Consider the following 6,980-nt stretch of genomic DNA (forward strand, 5'->3'; position numbering starts at 1 on the left):
GTTTTGTATCACATTCCAATGATAAAACTGGAGGGAATGCAATTTCAGAATGTGGGGGGGACATGTCCTCCCCGTTTCCAGTAAAAATTGTGCCCCTGATGAAATGCGTCCCTTTCTGCTTGGAACACAAATAGTTACATTTTGAATCATAATGTATGTAGTTTATGTCTGCAGAGTTTGAGTGACGCTTTCGCTGACAGCCGGCAATTTTTGTTTGTTAGACAGGAAAGAATAAAGGACCGTCTGCTAGTACCTTCTGTCTTGGAGCTTTTCAGTCTCATAACATGTAGTTAAGGAAAAGGGCATCCAGATGGTTATTGGAGAAAAGACTACATCTCCCTAATGATTTGGATATCTTTAGTGAAGGAACATTTAAATGAGGATGAAGCAAAACATGTTAAACATGTCCTTATGAGCTTGAAGTCGAAGGATAAAAACGATGGTAAATAAAACAGGAGCTGCTGCTTTCTTTCCAGTTTGATTTGTGTACATTTATAGAATTATGTTGAATATAATAATAAACTACATTCATCAATCTGACTCCATTATTTTGTGAATAAATGCAACAGGCCTTGTGCGTCTCTGGAGGATCTAGTCAAGGTAGCAAGCCTCTCAGTATGACTATAATGAACATGTGTCACCGTTTTGCAATCATTAAGAGGCTAGATACACATAGCTAATCCTGGCGACCAATGTTCTAGCATTAATTTATAGAGTCAAGTAGACCAGGAATATCAAAGTGGAACCCAAGCCTACTGTACTATGTGTAGTATAAATAATATTTACCAATAGATTCACTAAATTCTGAGCATATAGTCAATCAAATTATTATTCTGAACATGGAGGAATGCATTTACTCAATTCAACTAATGGAATTTATTAGTCATGAAAGAATTAACACTCAAACAATTACAGTGTACATTAAATACATGATACATTACAGAATACCCAGAGTAAATGACTATCAACTAAATAAGACTTGATGTGGTCATACGTGTTTTCAGTTCAGAATAATCTCTAAAACAAAAAACGATGTAAGTCTGATACACACAGGAACTTGGAAGCAAGTTATCCAAGTATGAGCGAATTCACTGCCCATTTAACCAAATTCAAGTAGAAACTCACTCTAAACCAGAATGAACATTTCTTTGCACTTTGCTAATTTAAACAAAAGGCAGAAACAACACACTCAGATTCTAATCGAATCAACTCAATTAAAATGATAGGAGTCCACTCCTGTGTTGATACCTCTTTTGAACTATCCACCGTCCGACGAACAAAATAACACCATTTCCCTGTAACAATAAATCCATAGCGCTTACAGTACAATAAAACATCAAACAAATTGTAGCTCTTTATGAACTCTTAAAACAAACCAAACATGACAATTTCATTCACACAGTAACATTCATTTTGTCGATTAAACCTCTCTGCCTGGCATCAGTGACCCCAGGACATCTGTGGGAACGTCTCTTCCCCTGAGATTTTGACAGCTATAGTGGGGCTCTCTCCTGTGAGATGCAAATATACAGCCATCCATCCAAACAATTTATTGAGTCTTCATGCTGTGCTCCCACACCAGCCAGTTGCTAGTCGCAAGTATCACCTTCTCTCATTTTTCCACTACACATTTGGAATGATGTATGGGATAGAACTCTCTTCTTTTCGTCATATGAGGCCTCTTCTGATTCAAGAGGGAGTGTTCTGTTCGAGGTGAGAACCTACATCAATGGTGCTGGTAAATCAATAGGCCCAAACAATGGCTCCAAGTAGAGGTCTCAGTTAGTTGTGTCTTGAAGCTCTATCGTCAAAAGATACTTTGTGGTAACAAAGTTCTGAGCTTCTGCAGGGCTTGATTCTGCGCCGAGACAGTTTTCTATACCAATATTAAAACTTTACAATCAGTTGGGATGCAACTTTCTTGTTCAGCGGAATCTGATAAACAGACTTCAAAAGGTAGGCAAATGGTTCTGGGCTACTTAAGATTTGATTCAGAAACATCAAAACACCCACCACAGTATACAGTAGGACTGAGTCAGTAGTTGTACCTGTAGTAAGGCTTCTACAGTAGAATAATGTCCACTGTGTCCACAAATATTCTGATTAGCTATCTGCAAAGAAAACTTGAATAACTTGTTGACAAAATACCAACTTGGCACAGACGTCAATTCAACGTCTTTTCCACATTGGTTCAACGTAATTTCATTGAACAGATGTGGAAACGACATTGATTCAATCAGTGTGTGCCCAGTGGGTATGCCTTGAGGTACCATTTTCATGGCCAGTTTTAATTGTAAAATAATATGTACTGCCTACTTTGCAATTAGCTTCTTATTGGTATTAAATAACTGCAGGGACAAAATGACATGTGACCATATGAGCCACACTTTTGTTGCTCTATTATTTGTTTACTAGTGTTCCCTTACTGTTCTTCACCTTGACTATGTGTTCCCCACTTCCACCTACACACTAAAACACAGTGTAAAACACAAGAGGTATACTGTCCTCACTCTCACTACAGTCGTGACGCATCGCTGGATGACTAAACAGTTTTTCCTCCTACTGACTCACTTACACTCTACACTACTGCAGGAGTTTAACAGTATTCCCTTTTCTTTTCCATACAAAATGACACCTACCGTCCCTCATAAATAGAATATATTTCATTTAAATTACAACATTAAGCTTGATATATTCTGCATAAGGCAAAAACCACTCCATAAGTTATTTTATTAAGCGCAATATCTTGTCTACTTGTGCCACTCTATTGGGGCACATATCCATACAGCTACATTGTCTGTTAACTTTTAGGGTTACGGATATTCTGGACCGGTTCCCGGATTCTGCCAATTACAGTACTAAAATTGGCCCTTTATGTTCACTGGAGTTTCATACCATTATTACATAGTTGCAGGATATCTCGATTTTGCGAAACATTGGTGGGTAAAGTCAGGCCAGGTTAAAGGCTATTGAAGTTAAAGTTAGTGTAACCAGGGAGGAAAAACTCTAGTGAAAGTTCAGTGATTACTCATCCGATCCAAATGAAATCCTCAGTGAGTAAACCCTGGCTGACTCCTCTGGCTATAAACCTCAAGCTGGAGTTGCATTTGGATTATAAGGGAAGCGCCGGATGACAAGGAACAAATTTAGAACAACCAGAACCATCATTTTCCTTAGCCACTGCAATTTATCAATTTACTGTATGCATGTACTGTATTGACTGCGTACGTATGAGTATTGCCTAGTCCCTTTACATAAATACTCTTGTATAGAAGCATGCTGCAAGGTCCCGCTGGATGTCATCCTTCAATCGTCAGCAATAGTATAGTAAATTGTACTTACACATACATAGCTAAGATGGAAGAGAAATTGCTCACAATATTGTCACTGCTCTATACAACTAAACAAAAGAGGTTGTAAGCCTCAGTCTCAACCACACTTTATTTTTCTCTAACGTGAGTTCCTTCTCCATTGCTGTTCATCTCAAACAGAGAAAGTACAGGCTTGTGACCTTTCCACAGATTCCCCTGACATCCTCCAGCCTGCAGCCATGGTTCTCAGTCACAGCCTCACTGCAGCATACTTAATGCTTCTCACAGAGTCATATGTTAAGTGTCAGAAAACGCCTTGGATTTCATGTCCATAGTTAATGTTTTAGTAGTAATAATGAAACGTTGTATGTGTAAGTGCATCTGTAATTGCACTGTGCACTGTGATTTGTTTGTCTACCCTTCGGCATTGGATTAAGACTACAGTATATTTGGCCCTTTCGATCATGGTAATGAGCACCTTGCTACTGGAAGGCATTTATGTTAATGATAGCTTCCACTGTTCCTTGCCAAGTCCACAGTCTTATTCCCACATCCACTTCACTTTACCTTTAGCTTCCTGTTGTGTTGTGATCCTATTGTTTAGCCTACACGCTCTAGGATCAGACAACACTGGATGTCTGATTAACATGGACTTGGGTTAGAAAAGTAAGCTCTGTTAACACGTAGTGCACACAGCATCGTCTAATTGAAACCCAGGCCTCTCTGGAGACATAAAACGAGGCACTTGCATTGTGCTCCATGAGGAAGACAGAGGCAGACCCTCTTGGGATGTTTTGGTACTGCACTGTTCTTGCTGTCCTGACTAAACCTGGTATGTATGGAGAGTGTGTGTTCAGTTATGCAACCATATGCAGAGGGGCTTAGTTTGGCATTGTTACAGTTGATTCATGTTTTGACAGGATCATTTTCAATGGCGTTCTTTTAAACCTGGAATCATTTATGCAGATGGCTGTATTGACTGCTTGAATTTGCTCAATGCAGTATGCAGCATTTCCAAGGTCCCCCTAAGTACTGTACCACACCACACTGGAGGTGAGAACTTATAATAGGTTTTTCTGAAAAATGGTGCAAAAACCATCTTTAATTAGGCAGTGAATTAATATTTATACCATGAGGTGGTGGCGTAGGGGAAAGTTTTCTCCAAAAAGTTGTTTGTTTTGTTTTGTTACTGGATGTCTATTATACAAGAAAATAACTTACACAAGAGGACTTTTAATGTCAATTCCTTCAAAATCTTTTTTCAAAGTTTGTACAAAAGATTCAAAAGAACCTCCATTTGAAACCATGGAAGATCCAAGTTGAAACCCAAGTATTTCAACACTGAATGGACTTTGATGTCAATCGTTAGTGACACCTGACAATTCAATCTCCTGCTGTTGTCACTCATAGTGACTCACTTCCACCATTCAGTGCCAGGACATATCATTTTAACCCAAAATGATATTTTATAATGTTGTGTTATTTACTTTACGCCCACTGTTTTATACTTTTCTTTGGGAAGTGTGTCTTTGAATGTGTAATAATTGTTGTCCATTGGCTTTGCGATTGGACTTGGCCAGTGTGGTTCCTTCCTCATGAGAGTGACTGAGAAGGAATGAGCTTTTAATGCCTCTTTATTTACAGTTGGACGGCTCCCTGTATGCTGGCTGTTCTCTGCTGGTACAGCCTCTCTCTCCTCAGAGACACAACCAAGGCACGGGAAGGCTGTAGAGTGGAGATGGATGGACATTTGACTATTGGGTTGTTCAATTAAACTATGCTGAATCCTCCAAGGAAGATGGCCCAGCTCAAGTCATTTATTAAAGTGTGTATTATATTTCTAAGGACATTGAAAACAGCTTGTATTACTCCAAAAAAGAACATTAAGAAATTATGATTTTTCTATTAGAAATTATTTGCTCCAAACTACTGCTTTTGGCTTGTGCAATTTATCAAGATGGTGAAGATATTACTATTTGACAACCAGAGATATTGACATCACACAATCAATGTATAGTGTGTTACCCTACTAATTTGTAGTACATCAATTTATAGTGTGTTACCCTACTAATGTGTAGTACATCAATTTATAGTGTGTTACCCTACTAATGTGTAGTACATCAATTTATAGTGTGTTACCCTACTAATGTGTAGTACATCAATTTATAGTGTGTTACCCTACTAATGTGTAGTACATCAATTTATAGTGTGTTACCCTACTAATGTGTAGTACATCAATTTATAGTGTGTTACCCTACTAATGTGTAGTATATCAATTTATAGTGTGTTACCCTACTAATGTGTAGTATATCAATGCTCCAATTCATGTCTGTGTCATTCTTAATCCAAGAATATTCCCAGTGGGGAGCTTCCTGTCATGTGTTATTATATGGGCCAAGGTACAGCGAGCCATCTGCAGCATGACAAAATCCTCATGTCAGGAGATGAGATCATGTGGAAGCCTGGTGACTAGGACACATTGTGCAGCATGTCAGTATGTCATACATCAACTGGGTATGACAGGCACCACCTGTGTTTTTGGATGAGTAGCGTTTAAACACACATTTAGTTACTCTGTGACATTTCCAGTTGTATTTTTAAGATTTTTTCATTAGTTTCTTCATAAACTGGTGAAGGAGGAGTGGAGGGGACATAAAACACCAAGCTATGTGTATGAAACCACTGCTGACACAGCCATTGTAGGAGATTTACACTGGCTTCTGGCCAGGAGCCTTGACACCAGCAACTCTCACAGTGGCAAAGTATTTCTCCCTTTCCAAGAGTCCTGAGTCCTCGATACAGTCCACCTCACTCTGCTGTGTCCGCTTCCAGTCAATCCATTCCCTCTCAAATCCTTCACGTTATGTGACTGCTGCCTTCTGTTTCACAGACAATTGGTTGCTTGGCTCAGTTTAATCACAGTACCCCCTTGCAAACAGAAGTGCTGTCGACACATCCCCAATACCCACTATGTCTCATCCATTTTCATCATGGCCCAGGAGTCAAATTAAATCAAATCAAATGTTCTGTCACATTTACCACATGCGCTGAATACAACAGGTGTAGACCTTACCGTGAAATGCTTACTTACAAGCCCTTAACCAACAATGCAGTTTAAGAAATAGAGTTAAGAAAATATTTACTAAATAAACTAAAGTAAAACAATTGAATATAGAGTAACACAATAAAATAACAATAAACAGCAAGTAGCAGCAGAGTAAAAACAATGAGTGGGTGGCCATTTTGGACCTAGACTTGACACTCCGGTACCGCTTGCCGTGCGGTAGCAGAGAGAACAGCCTATGACTTGGGTGACAGGAATCTTTGACAATTTTGGGTCATTCCTCTGACACCGCCTAGTATATAGTTCCTGGATGGCAGGAAGCTTGGCCCCAGTGATGTACTGGACCGTACGCACTGCACTCTGAATTTTGTCCCATTCCTCCTGACAGAGCTGGTGTAACTGAGTCAGATTTGTAGGCCTCCTTTGCTCGCACACGCTTTTTCAGTTTTGACCACAAATTTTCTATGGGATTGAGGTTAAGGCTTTGTGATGACCACTCCAATACCTTGACTTTGTTGTCCTTGAGCCATTTTGCCACAACTTTGGAAGTATGCTTGGGGTCATTGTCCATTTGGAAGACCCATTTGTGACCAAGCTTTAACTTC

This window comes from Salvelinus fontinalis, chromosome 33 (genome assembly GCF_029448725.1).
Source record: "Salvelinus fontinalis isolate EN_2023a chromosome 33, ASM2944872v1, whole genome shotgun sequence".
Classification (NCBI taxonomy): Eukaryota; Metazoa; Chordata; class Actinopteri; order Salmoniformes; family Salmonidae; genus Salvelinus; species Salvelinus fontinalis.